This window comes from Cervus canadensis, chromosome 30 (assembly GCF_019320065.1).
Source record: "Cervus canadensis isolate Bull #8, Minnesota chromosome 30, ASM1932006v1, whole genome shotgun sequence".
In the NCBI taxonomy this organism is placed as follows: domain Eukaryota; kingdom Metazoa; phylum Chordata; class Mammalia; order Artiodactyla; family Cervidae; genus Cervus; species Cervus canadensis.
Window position 1 is genome coordinate 28,983,660 of NC_057415.1, and position 25,706 is coordinate 29,009,365.

The following is a 25,706-nucleotide window of genomic DNA, read 5'->3' on the forward strand; positions in this document are numbered from 1 at the left end:
AGTGGATTACCCATGGAGCCTTATGTATTTAGTTTTACATTTTGAACATTTACAGAGACATAAAGAAATGTTTAATTCTTTAAAAAAAATTATAGTTGCTGCTTTAAAATTGTGTGCAGAGACTTTTGAGGAGGAGGGGAAAAAAAGTGACCATTCATTACTTTATTTACTGGTGTTCAGATCTTTAGGATGATCTCAAATGAGAGCTTTTTGGTCTCAAAAGTGTGGACCCCCAAATTAAAGAAGTAGCGGTGACTCTCTGGGTGTAATCTTTGGTTGTAATAATGTGGAATGCCCTCAGGAAAGTAAGAAATGTGGGGAGACACAGGAGGGGTTGTAACTAGGCCTCTGGGCTGGCAGAAGAGCTCTGGGACTGGAAAGATCTTTCCATTTTCCTGGAGACTTCAGGCAGGGATAGTTTGGAGGGGTGGTGGGGGCGGGGGGGTGGGTTGCGGTTTGCCACCTTCATCTGTGTCCATTTCTTTCCAAGTTGTAAGATCCTTACTCATCTGTGACAACCAAGTTGTAGAAAAGTGATTGACTTCACTTGGGTCAGATTCCTCATTTGCTCCCAGCCTCTAGTTTATCTTTAGAGTGGAATTCCCTCTCTGGTGAAGGCTCAGAGGCATTATGTATGTAAAATACCCAGCACCCTGCCAGGTACTCAAAGGACGGCCAGCCACCTCTGCAGTTCATTTGCAGTGATCAATTACTGGCCATCCACTGCCTCTGGCACAGATGGCTTGCTTCTTGCCATTTATCCGCTGCCTGGCTTTGCGCTCCTAGTTAGTAGTTGTGGGATGATGATAGAGCTGGAAAGAATTTAGTGTCTTCACTCTCATAAAATGTGTTTTATTGATGCTGTTATATTTAAGAACTATGTGCCCATTCATCTCTATTCATTCATCAACCATTTACTGAGGGCCCTGGGAGTACCTTGCTCGCCTGCAAGAGCGCCTAGGTGGTCAAACCCAGGGGAGGTGGGATCTCTTTACCAGTTGTGTTAGCTTCTTTGTTTTGGTAATTGGAGTGATTATGGTGGAGATGGCTGTCCTTAACCACATTTAACTGCACCAGAGGGTGGTGAACCTTTGGCTGGAAGCGGATTCCTATTTAGATGTGTGTATTTCTGAATCTTTGTGTGTATGTATTTACAATATAATTTGCTAACCTTGTCGTTAATGCTGCTGGGGTGCGGAATCTGGCAGATCATTTAAATATTTACTCCAAAATATCTTGTTCTCTGTTGGTGTGAAGTCGAGTTTCCAGTTATTTTTAGGTCATTTTCATCTTAGCAACCCTGTTGGAGATGAACCAGACACACTGCTGTAAACTGTCCCCACATTTTGGTCGAATTTAATAAAGTAAAGTTGAATGGTTTGGTCCCAAGAGGCAAACAGACCATCTGGTTAGCAGAAGGGTTAGGTTGAGTATTGCATGGCTGCTGAGAGGGCCACAAAGCGGCCCTGACCGACGCACTGGTAATGTGTCCAGTTGCTGAACGCATAAAGCATTGAAATGGTGCTTTCAAGTCTGCCGAGCCAGCAGTTCTGTTACCACCGCTGTGACGCAGGAGATAATTCAGCTGGGCAAGCGGCAGCATGGGGGTGGATCTACAGTACAGGATGTGTAATGTCAACATGAAGGATTGGAGCTGGCAGAAGGAAGGGAAGCACTCATTTCATGCCAGTGCAGGAAGCCTAGAGAGATGCTTCCCGCCCCCCCACCTCCCCTTTGCATCTTGTCCTCTTCTGGAGCTTTCCTCTGATGTGTTAAATGACTACCTTGTGTATGGTCCATGGCACAACTTCAGCTGATTTTCTGCCTCTTTTGGAATCTGTCAGCATAAATGGAGTGAAGCACATTCCACACACATGTAGGGCGGGCAGAGGCAGGAGTTCACCACACAGCCCGGGAGAAGGAGAAAGGACTTCATGAGGCCGGAGCATCTTTGCGCTTGAGATGGAATCCCATTGTACATTCCTTTGTGTTCAGCTTTGAGACCTGCCATCCATTCAAAGGCTGCAGTCATCTCGGAGCAGCTGTAGTCAGAAGAAGGCTGCAGAATGGTTCCAGAATGATTCTGCAGAAGCTCGGCAATTACATAATTGCTATGTAACTGGAGAGAGCCATCAGGGTTGTCTAGTTCTTCTGGAAAAGAAAGCTTCTACAGTTCGAGGGGGAGATTGTTTTGCCTTGTGAAACCTGAAAGCTGATGAGCAAGTGCAGCAAGCCACCAGGCTGGAACGGGGTCCTCTCATGGGCATGAGAGGGCACGGAATGCACAAGTACACTTGGCTGGACACTCGGTGGACTTCGCAGCTGTGTTAAGGGGGAGAGAGAGGGGGTGAAGTCACTGACGCCTTGAAAAGTGGATTCTTATATCAGCTGAACTCACTTCTCATACCTGGGACTCCCTTCTGTATGCATTTGAAGTATAGAGTATTCCAAGCTCCCGTTCCTAGGAATGGGACCAGTGGAGTTGCACTTGATCACCAAGAGCCCTCTCAATTTCTGCTACCTGCTCCTCGGAAGGATCTCACAGCCTCTCTTGAATGAATACTCCCGGATGCAGATCAGCAGAAGCCCTGTGAGACCTGCCTCTCATCAGCTGTTCCTAAATACTGCGGCCCTCTTAGGTGTCAACTCCTGGGACTGCGCTCGGCAGCCCCGGGGGCTGGAGCAGACCCGACAGTTTGCCTGGGAAGACCTCACAGTCAGAAATGAATTCCTTCTTTCAGCCACCTTACCACTTGTTTTCCCCTGTGGAGAAAATACTGAGGTGGAGTTGCTTAGATGTAGGCTTGAGGGTTGCATTAAACCAGTCAGAAGCTCAGGCTCCAGATTTCATCAGATACATGGAGCAGTCACCTAAAATTAGCCACACCTCCTAACCCAAGTGTGGGTTTCATGTTTATTTATGTTAAGTAGCTCTAAATTTCACCAAACCCGCCTTTCTGGGGTCGGTTTTGTGGGGCTGGTAGAGTAGAAAGAGTGGTTGTTGGGGCACATTTTTATTAATGGCAGAAGCTAGGCCTTTCATAACTATGATACTCATCTATAGTGTTCTATTTCAGTGTGTTTATAGTTAGAACTTCAGTGTAAGGGAAAATTGTACATTGCTACTCCTTTGTGAATTAAGGAAGAGTAGCCAGCAAGCAGTATAAGGATTTGGACTTCCAGCATGGTTTAGGTCCATAGATTCCTAGACCTTTTACCTTTAGACTGCTGCTTGACTCTGTACCCCCCAGGTTGAATGCTGAGGTTGACGGATGCAAAGAGTTTCGAATGCTGTGAAACGACGCTAGTGGGTTTTCAAGGAGCCAGCCTGTTGCAGCACTGAGCTTTTATTTTGTAGCAGTCTGGAAGGGTATAGGATCACCCATGGTGACCCTCATCTGCGTCATTCCAGGCAGGCCTTGGCATGCTATGGCAGATGAGTAAGGACGAGGGCAATTGGCAAGAGGACCTGCTGAGTTCATCTTGCTTCATATCTCAGGAACTGGCCTGACCTTGCTCCATCATCAGTGTTTGGGCACTTTGAGAAACACTGGAGCCTCTTTGAAGGGTCCTGGAGATTGTGTTGGGAGCAGTGTGCCCTCATACTGGGAAGGAACATCTGACTCTAATGCAGAGATCCAGCAGAAGGGAACCCTTTGCTATCAGTGTTTGGAGGCCCCTGAAGACCTTGGCAGTGAGGGCCATGATATGTAGTGGGAAGAACTTAGGCCACAGAGCCAGTGAGTAGCTGTGTGACCTTGAATGAATGATTTAATCTCTGATCTTCAGCTTCCTGATCTAGAAAGAAAAACTCACTTTGTAAGCTTTTTGTGGGGAATAAATAAGATCATAAATGTCAGCCTCTGGTGCACAGCCTGATACATTGTGGGCACATGAAAAATACGAATTCCCTCTTCTCTTACCCTTAAGTTTTTATAGAACACTCGTTGTAGGTAAGGCACTGTTAAACAGTGACTATTTGATTAGGAGTCAGAACACACTTGAATCCACATGAGATTCCTGTGAAGGGGCTCCCTGAAGCTTGTCCTGGTGGGACTGATACACATTTAGCTTCTTGGCTTTAGGAGCTGAGCAGTATCTTTTATGACATCGTGACTTTTAAGAGCCAGTGTGCTCCTCAGTGAAACAGGACTCCAAAATCTGGTAAAAGGCAAGAAAAGTAACCTTAACCTCTGTTTGCACTAACTATCTTGAGCATTCTATGTAATAGATTATTTATTAAATTCCTTCGATGAGGTTCTGGTGTTTTCGTTTTGACTAACTTCCTAAAAAGAGAAACCTGGTGTTTCCTAAGAAGAGCACTGATGGAAGAGATTTGGGTATCCAGAATTCAAAAGATGGCCTAACACGGGCGACTCTTACGGGCTTCTTTTCTTTGACCTGCAGCCTAGAGTGTTGTTCCTTAGGTTGGTGCTCAAGGAAGCCTTGTTGACTGTTTCCCAGGGAAAAGACCTTACTTAGTTAAAATTTAGCCGTATCAACTCGGAAGGCCAACCACTGGTTTGTCTCATGGTCAGTTACTGAACGGAACCAGCTAGAAGCTGCAGAAGGGCAGGTGCAGGGTTTTATCTCTGTATGTCAGTACCTTGCCGAGGGCCTGGGCAGATGTATGTAATCAGGAAGTATGGGTTGAGTTTGTTAACCAAGTCTAGCACTTTTCAAAAGGTTGTATTGCTCCTAAATGTCTTGTTCCCCAAACACATCTAGCTTTCTGAAAATAATCATTTTCTCTTAGTTGCTTTTAAGCTGTGGTGGCTACTGAAAACCTCCTAAACATCCAGCATTCAATTTTAGTAAGTGGAGTTTTTTTAAATGGAGATTTGGCACTGACATTTTAATTGAAAAATGAGAATTAATATAAATGCTTAATCAAGGGAAACTGCCCAACTCTATGATCTATATTAAATATGTTTTGGAAGTAAGAATGTGTAGACTGCAGTCTAGGTCAAAAGAGAGTTTGATTGTTGGTAGTTTCTGAAGGCTACTAATTTGAGCATGACGGTTTACTGGTAGGATCCTAAATGACTCTTCAGGCCATTGTAAAGTTAGATTTCATAGAAATGAGTCTGACACATTGGAGAGGAAACGTTCAAACTTGGGAGTACTCAACGATTCAAGGCCGATGGTTCTAGAGGAAATTCATTTGTAGTTTTATATGCAAAAAGAAGACATATTTTCCCAAGACTTTATTTGGCTTATCAAGCCTAAGTGGATCGCGGCATGTATTTCATGGAAGCTCAGGGAATATAGAAAAGTTATAGAGAGAAAAGCTGAGTATGCAGTGTTTCCTATTGTTTAACAGAATTGGAAGAATGAAGCAGGGGAACCAGGATAGTAGTCATGCCCTTTGAAGATGGTCAAGTAGCTTCAGAAAACATGTTTCCTCACCTTGGTCTTTGGTTCCCGAATATTTAAACCACTGAAAGTCTGGGGTGTGCAGAAGCCTTCTAGGTATGAGGTGACCTTGCACCATTAGAGAAACCCATGGATCCTGTTAGTTCCAACCTCACTGAAGGACATATTCTGAAGAGCCAGCTCATTAAGCAAGCTTTTGAAGGGTGTGCACTGCAGAGCAGTTTCCTGTTATTTGGTTAATGGTTGACCTAGTTCTATTGCCATATGCTTCCTGGAACGCATTCTAATATAAAGTATGTGTTAAAGCAAGACTAGGATAATAGCAGGAAAGTCAAAGCCTTTCTGAAGCAGAGACCATGTGAATGTTGGCCCAGTGAAGGCAGAAGAGTGTATGAACAGACAATGAAAAGACTTCTCTTTATGGTCTTATTTTCTGGTTCTGATTTCAATCCTCCTGTTGCATCCCGGTCTATTCTCAGGAGTTGCATTTTCCCAGGGTACCTCATACAGAAGCCCTGCATCCGTGTCCTTAGTTATTTCCCATGCACATGAGGCTAAGTTTGATGTTGAAGTACCCTGAGAAAAGTTGTTACTTCAAGGGAAGATGTGATTTGATGTGGCTAAGGACAGTTGATTTTATTCTTGTATTCTTATTTCTGTTTCTGTATGGCCAGCAAGGGATTAATCCATCTTTTGGTCTGAAATTTGGTTGAAATCCAGTCTAACTCTGAGACTCCTTTGATTTTTTTTTTTTTTTCATTTTACCTGGACTCAGCAGCCTTAGTTGGTTCATTTAGATGGATAAGGGAGCCCACACAACCCCGGGGGCTGCTGAGCAAACTTTGCACCAGACACAGTGTTTGTTTTAACAGCTTCAGAATGTGAAGAATCTGTGGGTCTCATGTGCTGAGTGCTGGATATTTGGGTGGTGGTGGAGGCGACTGCTGTTCTTCGTTGCTCAGAAAGCAAATGTTTTGAGGAACCACAAACGTGGGGAATCAGGTGGGAGGGGGTGCACAGGTCCTTTTAAATTTGTTTTTTGGTTTTTGAATCACCATTAATTGTATAGAGCGGTGATTCCTAAAACCTGGGCTGATCTTCAGAATCATTTGGAGAACTTGGAAACAAAAAAGAAAATTATTAAAAATAGGTTTTCAGTTTCTACCATCGGAGAGGGATTTAGTAGGTCCGGGGTGGGACCCCAGAATGTGTGATCTTTGAAGTCAGGTTTAGGAACCACTGGTGTTGGAAATTCAGTATCATTAGGTTGGCACGGAGGAGAAGCAGCCGCTGGTGCTTCACTGTCTCACATGCAGGAGGTAGGAAAAGGAAAAGAGATGCTGTCAGAATTTGGTATTTGTAGCTGCTGATAATTTGAGCTATGGAATAGGCTTTCGTCTTTCCTTCCCCAGGATTTCAGTACCTCCAGGGCACCTTAAGGGTACAGTATACCAAGTGCTTTAGGTTTGGGGAAATGTCATCTTAGTGGCAGGCTACTTACTATGCTTCACCACCACTATCATCCTCCATCCCCCTTCCCCTCCCTCCTGCCATGGAGGCCATGTTAGCAGAATATCTGTCATTCATCAATTAAATTGGATGCAGTTTTTTTTTCATATCAGTGCCTTTGGCAGAAACAAACGGAAGTTACACTGTGCTGATTTCCGTATACAAAGAGATTGCTGCTGAGCCGTCCAATTAGCTGTGTGTGCGTGTTTTCTGTTAACAATGAAGAGATGCACCTGTTGGCCAGGGATTTGCTCCACATGACTGTCTGCCTGTCCTGTTCCCTCTGATATTGGGCCACAGCTCACTGACCCATTTGTGAATCAGAATGACCTTGACTACAGGATCACCCTGATCTGGGGTTGAGTAATGTGCCTGATAAGTGATAGATCTTCAGTGCTTGGTTGGTGGACGAATGAATGAATGAACCAGTTAAGTAAACATTGTCCCAGACAGAGAAGAGATATGTTGGAGAGAAGAATCTGCTTCAAAGCAATGTGTTTGGTCAATATAACCTTTTCAGACTGTTTCTGCATTAATCTCAACAAAAAGGAAGATGCTCTTGTTGCAGAATTTGACCAATCGGACACTTTGGCTTCCTGAGAAAAAGCAAGGCAATTATTCTTCTTTTTCAAAATTTTATTGGAGAGTAGTTGATTTACAATGTTGTGTTAATTTCTGCTGTACAGCAAAGTGATTAAATTATACATATACGCATATTCTTTTTCATCATGGTTTAGAACAAGCTATTGAATATAGTTCCCTGTGCTAAATAGTAGGACTTTATTGTTCAGGAAAATTATTTTTTTTCCTTATGGTGTTTGTCCCCAAAATAACCATCACCACTATGGCAGAAAAGCCCCCCACACATAAAAGAGTGGCTACAGAACAAATATTTTAAAGATGTTTGATGTTCTTTCTCCATTCTTCCTCTGCACTTTGAAGGTCTTCTCATAGGGAGTGAGAAGCAGGTTGTTTTATTTTATTTCTTCCCCCATTATTTTTATTAGTTGGAGGCTAATTACTTTACAGTACTGTGGTGGTTTTTGCCATACATTGACATGAATCAGCCATGGATTTACATGTTTTCCCCATCCTGAACCCCCCTCCCACCTCCTTCCCCATCCCATCCCTCTGGGTCATGCACCAGCCCCGAGCACTTGTCTCATGCATCCAACCTGGACTGGCGATCTGTTTCACACTTGAAGCAGGTTGTTTTAGAAGCAGCAGAGAAGAAACAGTTGAGTAGAATGAAGAAAGTTGAATGTCTCTTCTTGACGGTCATTTGTTAGGAACCGAGAACAGTGGTCATGGCCTCAGAACTCATGGTCATGTCCTTGGCATGCTTAGAAGCTCCAAGAATGGAAGAGAGTCTCTTCAAAGTTATTTTGAGGAGTTGGACACTACCTACCAGGCTTCTAACGCTTACCCAAGTTAAGAGGTTGAAGTGCCTCCAAGGCTTTAAGTAGCAGCTGAACATGTGATCTTGTTAACCCCGAGATGTTGCTGAGCAGTGACTCAGATCACTGTGGCAAGCGATCCTGGCCCATTCCAGCTGCCCCAGCAGAACTCAGCATGAGGTCACCCTTCAGGCATATGGTACAGAGCTCATGCCCCCATCAGGACTTTAGAACCAGGACAACCTGATTTGGCTCTTCTGCACAAGGGACTGCTGTTGAGGGCCGCTTCGTGCTTGGGACCCATCTGATTCATCAGTGGTTCCAGTTCCTTCCTCCATCCCTGGCCCCCTCTGAAGACACACCTGAAGACACAGGGGAGATGCCAGATAGAGTCAGGAGTCCTCACAGCGCTTTGCTTTTTGGATGCCTTCTCATCTAGATAGATGGAGGCTTGTGTTTGCCCCCGGAGAAGGTAAAGTATGTTCAAGGTCGCCTGACAAATGTGCGATGCCTGTTTGGAATCAGATAACAGCCTTGAACCGTTTGGCTTTTACTAAATACTAATCAACTCATACCCAAGGCGCTGGCGTGTTGGTCTTCTCAGGAGAGATGACTCATGGAACGTCTTTGATTTTGTACAAAAGACAGAATGGGGGGTGGGGTGGCAAGAAGGTAGCTGAGTTGGTTTTCTCACCAGACCACCCTTGAAACTTTCTCTGCCTTTTCATGACTCCAGTATGTTTGTGTAAATCTGAAATTATTTTGAAGCTTGAAACATCTTTCTGTTGAGCCGAGTAAATGTGTGCCTGTTTCGAAAGTTGATAATGACTCAAGGGTTTCCAGCTCTCAGGATTCAAGCCACTGCATGTTGGCAGTGACACTGGATCCCAGTTTTATAAATAAAATGCTGGGGTGCCGCCTGCAGGATCCAGACATAGTCTGTGAGCACATTCTAAATCTTGACCCATGGGTACACAGCAGGTGTCAACTACAAAAAACAGGAGGAGATAGGGTCCAAAAGGGAAAAGGAGTTCCTGTCTTTCTGCCTTGAATGTCAAGTTACTGGTTATATTCAAAGGGACAACATCTCAGGCTAGAAGGGGCCTACGAAATCATCGTGGCCAACCCCTTTATTGTGCATTTCTGGAAAGGCTATGGTGATTTGTCCAAAGTTCATGATGTAAGGAGTTAGTTAAGAAGCCTGAGATGGAATTTCAGTTTGCTGTCTAGATCATCTATGCATATTCCCCTACCATAGTGCTGGCAAAGAGCTTTTAGTTCTTGTGCCAATTTTGATTGATTGGTGGAGACCGCATGGAGCCCCACTTGGAGGAGTCTGTGCCTTGTCTAGGCTTGTTGGGAAAGAGTGTGGAGATGAAGCCGAGAAGGAGAAGCCTGCAAGAGAGGGGAACTCCTTGGTGGGGGCACTTCCCCATAGTTGCAAGTATGTGTTTTAAAGTCACAGACTCACTCCCTCCCAAACGCCTACTCTCTCAATTCATCCTACCCTCCCCTTTCCCCACTGTGTCCACAAGTCCTTTCTCTGTGTCTATGTCCCTATTCCTGCCCCAGCAAATAGGTTCATCAGTCCCATTTTTCTAGATTCCATATCGTACTTGTGTTCAGTCTTGTCTGAGTCTTTGTGACCCCATGAACTGTAGCCCACCAGGCTCCTCTGTCCATGGAATTTTCCAGGCAGGAATATTAGAATGGGTTGCCATTTCCTACTGCAGGGGATCTTCCAACCCAGGGGTAAAACTTGAGTCTCTTGTATCTGTTGAATTGGCAGGTGGATTCTTTACCATCACGCCACCAGAAAAGCCCCAGATTCCATATATCTGTGCATCAATGCTGTCTTCTTCTTTTTTCTCACATGTTGTCCACAGTTTGCCTTTCATTGCCAACCTGCTGGAAGGGACTGCCCAGAATATCTACATTAAATCCCTTCCCTCTGTAGATGGTTCAGAAAGGTTGTTAACTTGTCCAGGGTCAAACAGTTAAGTTGCAGAAGACAGCCAAGCTAAGATCCCTGGGTCCTGACCATTATGGTTCCAAGATATTACCTGATAGTCTTCCTACCTGTTACATGAGATTTTGAAAGTAGATGGAACCATGGAGATCATTTATTTAATCTCATTTTATCCCAGAGAAATGGAATCCAAGATCGAGCACTTGTCCAATGTAACTAAGTTGTTAAGAAGCACAAAAACCATCTAGATCTTGAGGAACAAAGACAAACCCACAGTGTACATTCTGTTTCTCTCTCTTTCCTTTATTTTAATCCACCGGGGGCGTGATTGCCTTGCCTCATATTGGAACCTGTAGATGTTATACTGTTAGAATGACCAAACTGTGGTTAAAGAGGACTTTTGGAAGTTATTCTTTAGTAGTTGATGTAGTAAATTTGGAAGGAAAAACTTTGGTCATAAATCTTGTGATGTGACCCCTCACGAGGCTTTAAATATAAGTTTAGAACCCTTTCTGCTGCCAAAGATTAGCTGTCATTAAGACCAGTGGTAGGTATAAATGTGCCTAGGAATTTCAAGAGCATTGTGAGTTTGTGGCTATCAAGCACAACGCTAGGCAGGCAGGGGAGTGGTGGTGTATAGATGCAGCTTTGTTTATCTGCAGGGTGTGGATCATCGACCACCAGAACTCTGCCATCGTTTTCCTGTGTATGAACAAAGTGTGATAATACTTTGCCCGGAACCAGGTCAGATTTGGCGGGGAGGGAGCTCTGTTTCACAGGCAGAGCAATCTGTTAACATGTAATTTGAGATCACCACTATTGATAACAGAATAGCAAGGGCTCTGATTTCTCATGCAGGTGCCTCCATTGGCCCCTCTTGGCTGGTCTGGAAAACAGTATTGAGGCTTTCCTATATTTTAGCATCTTCAGCGGCCGGTAGCTCCTCTTAAGCAATGCTGCAGCCGGCTGTTCCCACTGGCCATCTCACAACTATCCCTGTTCCCACTGTGTTAGCCAGTGAATAGGGAAAGTCATCCAGATCTTGGTATTCAAAAGAATGTTGACTCCCAGACCTCTTGGCAAGTAGGTGAGGTGGCCCACCTTGGTGCTTTTGCCCTCTGCTGGAACATTTCCTTTAGAAGCATTGCCGCTTTTAGAATCATCAATAAAAAAACGTTTCTTTAGCTTCTTCTGGAACAGCCATCTAACCTTGAGCCTTTGTTTTGGAAGATAATGGTCTAATTTCTGCACAAACCCGGGAAACAAACCACTCTTAATTTCTTTCCCTCCCAGTCAGTTGTTTCAGCAAAATGATCCCCTTTCGCTTTAACAAAAAGATTCCCTTTCTAGCTTAAAATATTCCGGATATGCTTTAACTTGCCTTGGGGTCATAGCACATGTCTTCCAGGACTGATGAGTCTTGTCAGTTGCCCCAGGGTGAGAACTTTAATAAGCAAATTGCACACACCTGGTTTTGCAAAATATTGGCCTAATGGGGCACCTAGGTGGAAGTCAGTACTTCCCCTCCCTCCATACACACTCTTCCTCTGCACCCCCTTTTAAAAGAGAAGGCTCAGAAATTGAGCCTCCCTGCCATTTGTCTTTTAAAACTTGCCTGTCTCTTTGCTCCCCTGTTCGGATTGTTAACAAGCTCAGCTTGTTGCTATCTCTGCTGCTGTCTTTTGGGTTTGAAAGTCATGCCCATGATGGGATATGGTATATGGAGCGGACAGTCTGGTTAAAAGGGAACAGGGCTGGTGAGCTCTTCTTTGTCAGATTGTGCAGCCCCTGCCCTGCTCTTTGATTTGGGGTTGGCCCTTGGTGCTAGCTTAGTCTTTCCTGGCTCAGACTCTTGGTTCGTTGAAGAAAGAAAGCCTGGTAACCCGACTTTGAAGGCTAGACACCAGACTGACTTGTATGTTACTCATTCATTTTGTCATTGTTTCAAGCATTTACTGAACGTTTGTGCTAAATGTTGGAGATGGACAGAAAGACCAGCTCCTGTCTCCCAGAAGCTCATAATCTAGTGCTTCTATCTCCCATAGTCAGCAGGTGTAACGCGTCGCCACACCTCGTAGGGTGCGCTGTCATGAATTTTCTTTGACTTCTGTGCTCTCTCTCCTTGCTGAAGATAGCCCCTTCAATAAAGAGATTGGATGTCTTTCTTGTGATCTATTCTTTCAGACATGTCAGGATAGCCAGCTGATCAGAATGCAGGATCACTTTCTTAAGAAGCTGCATGTGGCATTGATGTAGAGGTATATTCATACCAGTGAATGGACATCACCCTCTCCTTGAATGCTTTATGCTCTAGACTGGTTTCTGCATTGACTGTGTTCCTTCTGCCCTCCTTCTAATATGCCTATAGGATTCTTTGTTGTTGTTAAGTTGGTGAGTTGTGTCTGAATCTTTTGCCACCCATGGATTTGTAACCCACCAGTAATCTTAGGCTAGGCTAGGGCAATCTATGTACGTGTCATTGCTTGACATTCTGCTAAAAGTTGATAAAAATCTGGTGACGGCATACAGTTCTTTGGGCAATTAAAACCATATATAAGGCTTCCCTGGCGCTGAGTAGGCTGTGGATGACCTACTTCAAGTTTGTTGTCAGTCTGTATTCCACCCTTATTTGCACATATGTACCTCAGAAATTCCAGTCATCACCCCAGCAACCCCTGAAGTACCTCTTTCAGGAACAGTGGAGATCTTCTGGTTTCTTGGTTTGGAAGAGTTTCCCAAACATCTTTAGGAAAATTTGTTCATCTACTTCTAGAGTCCCTTTTCAGGCATGTAAAAAGCTGCTGCTGCTAAGTCACGTCAGTCGTGTCCGACTCTGTGCGACCCCATAGATGCCAGCCCACCAGGCTCCCGTCCCTGGGATTCTCCAGGCAAGAACACTGGAGTGGGTTGCCATTTCCTTCTGCAACGTGTGAAAGGGAAGTCGCTCAGTCGTGTCCGACTCTTAGCGACCCCATGGACTGTAGCCTACCAGGCTCCTCTGTCCATGGGATTTTCCAGGCAAGAGTACTGGAGTGGGGTGCCATTGCCTTCTCCGATATAAAAAGCTAGCACACTATATAGCACATGAAACAGTTCAGTTAAATATCGTATCTATATTCCACAGTTGTCTGTGTCCACAACCACAATGGGTATACATTGTTTTATTATGTGATGAGGCTAAATGCTCTTTGTGATGAGAAATAGTCAAGACTTGTCTCCACTCACGGGGCTACATTTTGGCTTACCTTCATTGTATGGGTGAGTGTCTCAGGCTGGTGCAATGTGTCTAGGTCAGAGGGCATGTGCTTTGCTATGGAATTCCAGAGGTCACTCTGCCTTTGTCCTCGACACCAAAGCTCATGTCACTTGCATCATGCTGTGACATGAAACAATATTGCGTCGTAGGGAGTGCATAATGGGGCTGTGTTGTCCAATTATCATGAGATTACCAAATACTTTTGCCTGGAAACTTGCCAGCAAGAGTGAACAGAGAGATGCCGCAAGCCACTTTCTCATCTTTATTCCTGAAGACTAAATGGCATTCCTAATATCCTCTGTACCTTTCTAGTTAAGTAAAAGGATGAGGCCTTTTTTTTTGGGGGGGGAGGGGGGACAAAGAATGTGGCTAGTGCAGGAAATCCAGATTTTTTTTAAGCTAATTTGATGAGAATTAGTTTAAAAAGTAAAAAAGGTGGGACAGAGAATAAACTGGCTCGAAAAGGAGATGATGAATTTCTAGGAAATGGGAGATGGAGATAATTATCGTATTGAAGAAAAGTTCTTGCTGGAATAAGAATGCTGAAGAAGTAACAAAAAGAGGCAAAAGAAAGCATGTTTTTTCTAGCACACAAACTATGAAGCCCATCCTTTTTGGTACTGGAAATTCTGACATTTCTTGACTTCTTCCACTTTCTTGATTTTTTAATTCCAACATTGAATTCCCAAATCATCTTTCTTCATCTCTGTGTTTTCATTCTCCCTGAGTTATCTGTGTCCTTGGAAAGTTTAAAAACAAGTGGTATTTTTTTTTTCTTTCTCTTCTCTCTTGGCGGAGACACACAATGGGCTGCCTTTCCCCTTCTCTGTGGAAAGAATGGAAACAGAGTCAGCCGCCAGCGGAGCTCCATACGGATTGACATTCCTTGCTTCTGCTTTTGAAGTTAAGATGGTCACGAGAGAGAAAAATATTTTCGGTTCCAAGCCTAAGAAAAGGACATTCCTTTCCGTCTTGGCACTCTTGTTTTCATGGTGTTGATTTCTCTGCGAATCATCTTTGGTCCCGTTAATACATCACATCTGAAAATGAAATCACTTGTGTAAGTTCTTTTCCTCACCACACCCTTGATTATAGACAAGGTGATGTTTTCTTAGATTTATCTGAAGTTGCTTAAGATATATTTTCCTGGCTTTTTTTTTTTTAAACTCTGGATCAGTTCCCATTGTTGATCAAGCACATTCAGAGTTTTCCAGAGCCCTGAGAGACCCATCCGTGAATTTTGTTCTGTTAAACAAGGAAGAAAAAGGGGGGAAAAAAAGTTTCATTTTCACCTTGCTGTAGAGAAGGGAATCTCAGAGGAATCATTTTCCTTTCAGGAAGATTGGGGTTTGTAGGTTAAATTCCACATTACACAAATTCCCTGATGACAAAGAAGCCATGGGATCAACAGTCTTTCTTCAAAATGCATTTCTCTGTTGAAAGAGGAGGGTATTCCATTTGAGGCTGTTGATTGAGACATGAAGATAAGGTCTGAAATTGGTGGTGGCCCAAGGTCACTGGTAGAACGAATGGACCATTTCAAAATTATTAGCAGCTGGTTTAATAGAGTTGTAATAACTACAGCTGTGTGAGAAAATCCACGCACAAGATATTTGGAATGTCCCCTTTGAGGTCCTTTCCTATTGTTCTAGAATGATCCTGGCATCCATTTAACAAAAGCACAGCTTCAATAGAAGATTAAGTAGCTTTATGCATGAGCATGTAATACAGGCTTTATTTGCTTTGGATTTTGGACCATCTTTGTATTTTTAAAATTTTAACTTAAAAAAAAAAATTCCTGGCATTATTAAGCCTCTCACACAACCCCATATATCCCTGTGTCCCACACACTAAACCATGACTTCAGAGGCTCACAACATTTAAGAATTTTAATGGCTTGCTAACGGAGTTCTCTTTCTACCTAACATTTTTTATTAAGAATATTTAATTTGTATCAAAGGATTTATGGCGTTTAATTTGCCAAACTCCGAGGCAGTGAAGAAGACACCTGAAGAGATGATGCTATACTTTCTACAACCCTTTTCTTAAAACACAGTGTTGATTTCTGGTTTTATACAACCTAATAGATCTTGACCTTCGTAGCTGGATGCAGGTGCACACACATGCATTCATGTATGTGTGCCAATATAAAAATTTTGGTCTGCAGAGAAATAACGCCTGTTTCCTCCCTGTGTCATCTGTACCTTGCTAACCCAGAGACTTGACAGGGAAGAGAAATACAGAGCATTCCACCCGCTTAGGAATTCCACAGCCGTGAGTCATCCTGGCCTCAGGGTTCTTGCCTCTTTGCCTCATCCTATTCCTGCTTTCAGAGTCAGAGGTCTGGATCTCCAGTTCTTAACTCTGGAACTGGGAAAAGAGGCAGAAGGTGATACAGCTGACATAGTCTATTCCTTATCTTAGAACAAATTTCCAAAATACGCTACCAAGGCAGTAAAGTATGGAAGTCAAGTTCATGTTGCCTTGTGTGTTGATTTGCTGAACTCTTCATAAGTGAGACTGAGGGCTTTCAGCACACACTATGTAGCATTTGTTCTCCACCACAACGCTATGAAGCACATGTGCTCTCTTACCCACAAAGGTCAAGTGACTTCCCCAAAGTCACAGTTGGTGGAAAGCCAGGACAAAGTCCTAAACCTTGCCTTCTGACCAGTCCTTTCCAGGACACCATGGATGACTCACCCATGAATGACAAATGCTTTGTAGGCTTTTAAAGGAAGTTGAGGATATTCAGGAGACATCCTCTAACCTTGTGAGAATGTATCATTGTGGAAGGAAATTGCCATGCTCTTCACAGAATAGTCCATCTTGGAGCCAGTGACCCTGTTGGCTTGCTGTGGCTTATATGGAATGGATTTTGGTGATGATTAAAGACACGGTAAAGATTTGATAAGACAGCAGATGCCCACTGAAATAGTAAACAGTCCTGTCATAATGGTTTCTCTTTGCCTTCACTCAGAAGAGATGCACGCCAATTCATTCCCGAACTATTGTGTTTTGTTAGTTAGGCTCTGATGGAGAAGGGGAAGGGAAATGTATGTGGTACTCAAGAGAGGGCAGGCCCTATAGTTTCTAAGGGCCAGATGACCCACCCTGTTGTCTAATCTTCACCGTTATTATTCAGTGGATCCTATTTAGCAGATGAGAAAACGGAGGCTCAGACAGGTTAAGTAATTGTCATGTGGTCACATCTGTGTTAGGTGTCAATGCAGGGATGTGAACGCAGGTCAGCTTTGCTCTTTGCCTTGGGCAGTGCTGGTACAGACTTCTCTGAGATGGTTGAAAAACATGGTTCTGGTGTTTCTGGAGAACCAAGAAGTCCTTGAAAATAATGGCTAAGAATTACTGGTGACAGACCACGTGCCCAAGTAGTTTTTATGTATTACCTCACTGATCCTCATTTAATACTGTAATTCTACAAACAGTACTATCTTATTTAAAACATTTCTTTTTGCAGGTGAGGAAACAGAGGCATAGAGAGGTTATACAATTTACTAAGACCAAACAATAAGTAAGTGGGTATAAACTCAGGCAAGTGTCTCTGAGCCCATGCTGGATGCTGCTAGACAGACCAATTGCCAGGTTCAAAATAGCCCTTGTTGGCCCAAGGTATTCTAGCTCTGGGGTTGGTGCATTACAAAGCCAGCTTGACAATATGTAGGTAGAGAGAGTGTGCTTTAAGGCATATCTTTGTATCTCTATTCTTATAGACGATATCAAGATGTTATTTCGGTAATCCATAAAACTTAATGTGACAGACTCTCCTTGAATGGAAGAGATCCCTAACTGGTTAGTCTTAAGGAGAATGTAAAGATATGTAGAGCTGTAAGTCAAGGAAGTGATGTGGTTAGATTAGCATTTAAAAATCTTTTAGTCCAGATGTTCAGCTGCAGTAGAGGCTTCCTCAAGGTGAGTTACAGTGAAAACTCAATTGAATAAGTGCTTTGTGTTCAGACCCTCCTTGAAGGTTGTCTAAGTTTACATTGTCCAATACAGTAGCCCTGAGCTATTCTGAGCATTTGAAATGTGCCTGGTCTGAATGGAGATGTTGCTGTAAGTCTCAAATAGACTAAATTTTTGAGACTTAATGGAAAAAAAATGTAAAATATCTCATGAATGTGTTTTTGTTATATGTTGAAATAATACTTTTGGATATATTAGGCTAAATAGACTATATTACTGAAACTAATGACACCTGTTCCTGGCTGCCAAAAAATTTAAAATTTCTATATCCGTGCCTTGCATTTCTTTCTTTCTGACAGTGCTAGTCTAGGTAATTTCCTTGCTATCTTGGAAAATACATGAAAATGCCATTATCATATGTTGATGGAAGTATTATAGCTTGATGGAGTATCTCTGAGTACCATCCAGGTAAGTGTTCCACCCTAAAGACTGTTGCTTCTTAAAGTTCTTGGGTGATAGTCTACACCTTCATTGGCACTGTTCTTTTTAAAAATGCAATTAAAAAATACAATTTTTCATCAACCATTGAAGAACTAACTCTTCTTGACAGTGTTGAATAAAAATAAACTTGGACCACATCTTGATAGTTACTCCAGCTGGGTCAGAAAGTGTTGACCAGGTGGTTAGATCAGCCCTCAGAGCGTTAGCTTTTGTCATCTCTTCCTTCTCAGTACTGTGTAGGTTTGACCACCTCCTCACCTCCAGTACATCTTCCTGGCCAGTCCTGCTTTGTCTCATCCCTGGACCATCTCAGAAGCTGTCTTAGCAGCGTGTGTCTCACCATCCTCTCTTCCTCCCCTCCTCCCTCCCCCAGAAGTCCTTCCTAGTGCTGCCAAAATAATCTTGAGAGGATGTAGCTTTCATTATATCACATTCCCCTGATTAAGGATAGTAAGAGTTCCCTGATGCTCTCTCACTGAAGGGAGGGAGGGAGGAAGGGGCCTGACATTTGAGACTCCATCGATATTATCTTATTTCATCCCTGTGAGATGGATATTTTTAGTCCCATTATACAGGCGAGGAAGCAGTTGACTATCTTGCCTGAGGTCAGGTGGTAGGCGATAAAGCTAGATCCCAACTTCTAGGGTGAGATCCTTTTATCTCTCTTTGCTCATACCTGGGTGAGTTCTACTGACCCAGCTGGCTGCTTAGCTTTCAAGAACATTCATTATCAAACCCATGGACCCACTGTGTCCTTTGGTTTCCCAGCTGTTCTCATCATCTTTGTACTTGGAAACTGTACCGTAACAGTCCACGCTTCATTATCAAGTGTTTAGAATTCTTTATTCTCTAATTTCTTTTCTGTTTGTCTTGTCCCAACTATATTTTAACTTCCATGAGGAGCATGGCTTACACCTACCTTTTGTCTCCCCATATACCACCTTTTGTACACCCCCTACCCATGTTTCTTTCTTTTTTTTCCCCCAGGTCTAGAACCATACTAGCTATCTAGTAGGCACTCAAGTGTTCAATAAATGCTTGGTGTTGGCACATGGTCGCTGGTCAATAAATGTGTTTTGGACTCAGTTGAAAATGATTTTTCTTTTAAATGAGGGCAGAGAGCTCCAGGTCAACGATTCCCTTTTCACCCGCCTAGATGTGTGATGTAATGGTCTTGGCAATGAGAAGATACTTCGAAGCCAGACTTTACCTCCTTGAGTCTCAGATTTCTCACCTTATCTCAGCTGTGGGATGAAGTGGTCATGACTGGTGTCCCATGTGTCTCCAGGGGGCTAATGGATTATGTTGCCTCTAGTATTTCCTGGAGGGATATTTAAGATGTACCTGTTTTGCGGTATAAGGTAAAGGGTGCAGTCCCTGGTGAACAGTCTTTATCTTTCTTGGGCCTCATGGAACAAAACTGAACATTAGATGGAACGGTTGTTAACTGGGTTCGCTGATTGACTGATTAAAGTTTGTGTCCCAGCTGAACCTTACTTTCTCAAGTAGTTTGGGATGCACCTGCTCCGGTGTGAAGTTCCTGTAGAGAGCTAGCAAAGCATTGCCATTGGGCCTGTTTGCTAATAGGCAGTTAGTGTTCTGTGGTCAGTCTTGGCTCTGCTGCTTTTGTTAACGTGCCCACATTATTATGTGGACACATATTAAGTATTTACACACCAAAGTGATCACACACCCACATGTTCCCTAATATGTGGGCTGACTTGTTGGACCTGGGGATTTTTTTTTTTTAAAGGGGGACCGTTTTGCTTGTTTATTTCTCTGAAAACACTCAAACTTTTAAAAATCATCTGCAGCTTGTAAAACCGACATACTAATAACAAATATACAAACATTCTAGAAGCTGGAATTCAGGGAAAGTGAAAGTCCTTTTTAACTCCACTCCCAGAGAAAACTTCAGGGTGGAGTGTTTGGGGAATATATTTTCTCATTGTTTTCCTGTGTTTATATACTAACATCATTGTTATTACCGTCATTATTTAACTAGCAGGAGACAATGCGTTATGTTGTGCAGCTAATTTTTTCACTGATTTATACCTGTGAAAATTCCTTAGAATTTTCCCCTAAGAATTCCTTAAGGAGAAGCACAGGCTTTGTAATGCAGGCCAAGGAGCTGGATGCCTGGGGTACTTAGCTTTGGAGACAAGAGAGCTTTGCCTAGCTGTACTGAACTTTGACCATCAGTGACCTCATTTCTGTTTAATATGTGGGTCTTCAAAGCCATTTTTTTTTTTTTTCAGAAATTCCATAGAAATAAACTGTTTGGAGACCAGTTCGTTCTTTTCAGTCCTGACATTTCCCATCCCTCTGATACATCAGCTTCCTGGGATACAGCAGTGTTTTATAAGTGAAAATGGTATTTTGTAAGGACACTCTTCTTTGTCTAAAATTTCATTGCCAGAGGCAGGGACAGTTTAAGGAACGTAATGCGCACAAGGATGTGAAGGGAGGAGGATGAAGGTAGAAACATATCATTAAGTTTAAAAATTTCCAAATCAGCCAGGAAGTCTTAAGACAAGGACAGCATTAAGATTAGGAAGGAGATGACTTAAACTTGAGAATCCAGAGGGAAACCAGCAGAAGGGTCCTGCTGATTTCCTGGTAGAACACGCCCCTAATTCCTGTCCATGGAGGACTGAGGCTAAAGCCCATCTCTCATTCTGATGCTCAGCTCATGCATTAACATTCCCCCTGCCCCTGCCAGACACATGCCGTTCTTCAGTCCAGCCTGATTCCTTATTTTTCTAGCTACTGAGACACTTGCCGCCACATTTTGTACAAAAAGGATGCATGTTATAATCCAAGTTTACATTTTGTGCATGAGGTTTTCTAACCTTGAAAACTATATTAAAGTGTTGGGGTGTTATTTAGTCACTAAGTCATGTCCAGTTCTTTTGCGACCCCATGGACTGTAGCCTGCCAGGCTCCTCTGTCCATGGAATTCTCCAGGCAAAAACACTGGAGTGGGTTGCCACTTCCTTTTCCAGGGGATCTTTCCAACCCAGGGTTCAAACCCATGTCTTCTGTGTTGATAGGCAGATTCTTTACCACTGAGCCACCAGGGAAGCCTATTAGAGTGTGTCTTATAATAAATTTGTTTTTAGCGGGAGGAAGAAGAGTACATGGGTTCCAGAAACTGGCACGGGCTGAGGTTGAACCAAACAGTCCCGGCTGCCAAGGAATTTACACTGCAGTGTGAGGAGATAGGCAAGTAGGCAGACAGTGCTGTGTGGGAAATGCTTGGGAGGGTTAGGAACACCTAGGAGGGGTCTCAGCTCAGCCCTGCAGTGCTGGACGGGGCTCTCTGGAGAGAGTGGTTCTCACTGGGGATAATTTCCCCCAAGTGTCTCCAGTGAGACCAGCAGAAACACTTTGGTTGTCAGTACTGGGGGTGAGTGGGGCAAGGGAGGGAGATGCTACTGGAATCTTGGGTGCAGACCAGGGGTGATGCCAGGCATCCTTCAGTGCCCAGGACAGCCCTCCAACAACAAAACCTGGCCCCCGATGTCAGTGATGCTGAGGTTGAGAGACCCTGGTCCCAAGTGAGACTGAAAGATGAATGCAGTTCTGGGGGAGACAGGTAGTTCTGAGGGAGACAGTTCTTCTGTATCCAGGGAAAAGAGTTATTTTAAAGGAGAAAGCGGGTTATGGTGGAGAATGGTGCAGAAGTCGTGGTTAAGTTACATAAGGAGTAGAAGTATTCTTTCATTGGTCCAAAGAAGGTCATTCCTGACCATGGTGCGTTTGTTTCTGCAGAATGGTAGTTACAAATGCCAGATGGAGTGGACCGAGGGAGAAGTAAGGAGCATGAAAGCAGCTTGTCAGTGAAAAGGGGGAATTCTTGGTAATTATGGCAATTATAGTTACATCTTCCTATATGCCAGCTACTATGCAAAATGCTTTGCAGTCATTATCCAGATTAGTCCCTATGAAATGTGGATTTCTGTGTGTGGCTGAGGAAATAAAGGTTTGGAGAATTTATATATTTGTCAAGAATTCATATAGCTCATAAGGCATAGAGTTGAGATTCAACTCTAGGTGGTTTTGACTGTACTTGTATTGTTTTCCCAGGGGAGAATATAGGTCAGAGGGATGTGGGGTGAGTGTGTGAGTGTGTTTGTGTGTGTTTTGAGGAGGGGTGAGTTCCTCCTGGATAGGAGAGTTTAAGATGGGAATGACTTAGCTGTAGTCAGAGAGAAATTGAAATTGCAGACCAGGTGGGCTCCCAGGTGAGGCAGGAAAGGGCTGATCAGAGCCCAGGTCTTAGAAAGGGGTGGAACCTGCCTTCCACTGGGGCAAGAGAGGAGGGAGAGGATAGGCACCCATGGACGAGAGAAAGGGAAACAGAGACAGAAACTGGAAACCTCTTCCACTTCTCAGACTGCAGACTATGGGTAAGTTTGAAACCATGAATTTGCAGGGATACCACTGCAGAGTAGGGAGACAACAGTGATTAAGACAGATCCAAGGCTGGGATTCTTCTAGATGGTTATGAGGGAGAGACGTTGGTTTGGGCCTCTTAATGTGATTTCAGGAGGTCATTCTCATAGTTTGCCACCCACTTGCTTAAAATTCCTTTAAGGAGGAGATAGAGTATAGCATCAATACATGGGTGGAGCAACCTGTTGGTTCAGACTTGATTATATGCAGATATAATTGATGAAAAATTATCTTCCTGACCTTAAGGCTGGAGTTCCTGAAATTACTGCATAGGGATCATCTGAGATTATTGATTTAAAGAGTCATTAAAGAGTCAAATTGGGTAGAAAATGGAATGCCAGGGTTGGCAGAAGAGTCAATATTCTTGGTGAACTGAGGTACAAACCACTGATAACTAACAATACCTTGCCAGCTCACTCTTGTGCTTGACATTTCATGGTGGGTTTTAAAATGTTAAAGTAATAATGTCTTGTTGAAAAAAAAAGTTAAATTATTAAGTAGAAAGTGTTGTTCACCTGGGCCCACACTCAGGTGAATTATCTGGTAAATATTAGAGGCTTTCTTTCATCTTTTCCAATTGTTATGTCTATTTTCTTGTACAAGTGCATTGGCTAGGATTTCCACAATGCTAAGTAATAGTGATGATCCTTGTCTGATTTTTTTATTTGAATTTTTATAATGTATTATTATTAAGCATGCTGCTGAGTTTTATGTATATATATATATATATATACACACACACATTAAAGTGTTTATATATATCTTATTAAAACATTTTAATGATAAATAGTTCTGGATTTTCATCAAATGCTGTCCAGTCTTTCTATGCTGATGAAGTCATTTTTTTCTTCTTTGACTTCCTAATATGGTGGAATATAGATTTTCTTTTTTGGCTGTGCGTGGCTTCTGGATCTTATTTCCCCAACCAGGGGTTGAACTGGGCCCTCAGCAGTGACAGTCCTAACTACTGGAACCACCAGAGTTCCCTAGATTTTTTTGTACCGAAATACTGCCTTCCTGCAGTGAACCCCACTTGATCATGGAGTGTTATTCCTCTAATGTGCACCTGGATTTTATTGTGAATTTTTGCCCTGATGTTTATAAGTGCATTGGTCTACTTTTATTATTTTTATATTGCTGTTTATTGTTTTGGCAGTGAGCTTTGATATTTATGCTACACTGCAGTGTGTTTGGAAATAAATTGGTGACACTCTTATGCTTTAGACTTTGGACCAGTTTAAAAATCATTTGATATACTGAATTTTTGAAAACCGTTCTCTGATTGGGTTTCTTTTCTTGGATTAATTTTGGTAGTGTATGTGTTTCTAAACAATCCTCTCCAACACTTAGGTTTACAAATATTATTATGAGTTGTACATAGTAATTTTTAAACTATATTTTATTTTCGTTTACATTCATGGATGTTTTCTGCTTATTATTAATTTTTATATTTGTGTTTTGCCTTCCCTTCTCTTATTAGGCTAGATAGTGGTTTTTATTTAATTTTGCACAGAATTGCATTTTAAAAAAATAAGTGATTACTGTCAGTTTTATTGTTTTTTTTTTGACTCCTGATTTTTTATCTTTATCTTAATTAAATTCTTTCTTGCTCTTTTTCTTGAGTTAGATGTTTAATTCATTTAGTCTTATTTCTTGACTTACGAGAAGTATTATTATTTCTTCATAATTTTCATAGAGCTATGAAATTTCCTCCAAGTACAGCTTTTCTAAATTCCACATTTTACATAATAAGATTTTTAAAGTCACATTCTGTAGTTGAGTTTTTGTTTCTGGTTATCCTGATTGTTTAAAAGAATGTTAAAGATTTTTTTTCCAAGTGTTTGGAATTTCTAGTTTTCATTTTTCCCCAGGTGTTGCTGCAGTGTAAAAAGAAATGATAGACTACTTTTTTTCTATTTGTAATTTATTATCTCTTAATTGTGGCATTATAGACACTTGTAAGCCTCCATGGACATTTGAAAACCTTTGTAAATGTGTCATACTTGCTTGAAATGAAGATGTGCTTCCTGTTTACACGATACAAAATTTGAAATGTATCTCAATTCAATTTTATTAATTCTGTTAATTCTATCCTTAGTTTTCTTTCTCCATTTAACATAATAAGAACTTACATCTGTTTCTTCTTGTATCACTTTTTTTCTTTCTCCAGTTGGTGCTGTTGGAGGCATAAATATTCATGATCAATCTTCATTGTGAGGTTTTTTACATAATTTTTTACACTATTAAATATTCATGTTTGGGTTTTTTTTTTTTTGGCCACGCCATGTGGCATGTTGGATCTTAGTTCCCTGACCAGGGATCGAACTTGTACCCCCTACAGTGAAAGGGTGAAGTCCTAACCATGGGACTGCCAGGGAATTCCCTAAATGTTCACTTTTGAACTTTGAAAAGTAGAATTTATTTTCCTGTTGTTATTTTCTCTTTCTACTTTTACAAAAATTTGAAGCTAAGCTTATAGGCTTTTTTTATCTTAAACATGATTTAATTTGAATCATGATTTAATTTTAATTGATTTAAATTTAATTTAAACTTGATTCATATTTATCAATATCCCTACTTTTCTTTTCTTGATATATCAGTATCCCTACTTTTCTTTTCTTGATATACTTGAACCATAATTTTAAAGCATTTGTGTCATTTTGCTGTATGTGTGTCTCTTGTAGACAAAATACATTTGGAGTTTGCTTTTGAATCTAGTCTTGGAATATCTTCCATAGTAGCTGTCCAGTTCACATTTATGGTTTATCTTCTATACTTGATTCTAATTAATTTTTTGCACGTACTTGTGTATTTCTATGCACTTTCCTTTGTTCTGTTTTTTACTCCACGGGCTGTGTTTTCTTTGATCAAAAAGAAATTAAAAGCTATGTAGTCAGTGTTTATTTTTATTGTTAATTAAAATTTTAACTTTAATAGCTCTGTTTATAAACTCTAGAAAGAATACTATCACATATATATATCCTTCTGTGAGACTTGAGAATATTCTCCCACTTCTGTTTATCTTCTAATGCCACTTCACCCCTACATCTTTATTTTTGTTGTTATGCTTGAGGATTCGCAATTCTATATAATTTTATTGTTATTATTATATGGAATAATTTATTGTTATTATAATTGTTCCCCTGAAGGGATTGTGGTTTTGTTTTGTAATTATTATAAATGGATCAGTCTTTGTTCTAAATGTAAGTGGATTCAGTGTTCACATCCTTTCCTTACCTCTAAATTCCCCATTCTTGAGGTCTTGAATTTGAACTTTCCGTTGGATATATTACATCATTGAATAGACTCTGAAGAA

At 41.9% G+C, this 25,706-nt stretch overlaps 1 protein-coding gene across 12 annotated transcripts in view; it reads left to right on the plus strand.

The window, feature by feature from the left end:
- The window catches only part of ZNF462 (zinc finger protein 462), a 153,254-nt gene that overhangs the window by 17,116 nt on the left and 110,432 nt on the right, over window positions 1-25,706 (plus strand). Inside the window, exon 1 of one of the 12 annotated variants that reach the window (XM_043453789.1) lies at window positions 6,239-8,754. The exons of 10 other annotated variants lie outside the window; for them this stretch is intronic. The gene's annotated coding sequence lies outside the window, so the exon portion shown is untranslated. Of the gene's footprint in view, window positions 1-6,238; window positions 8,755-13,234; window positions 14,568-25,706 lie in introns of those variants that run through there. One more of the 12 variants, XM_043453787.1, reaches the window with a different exon arrangement.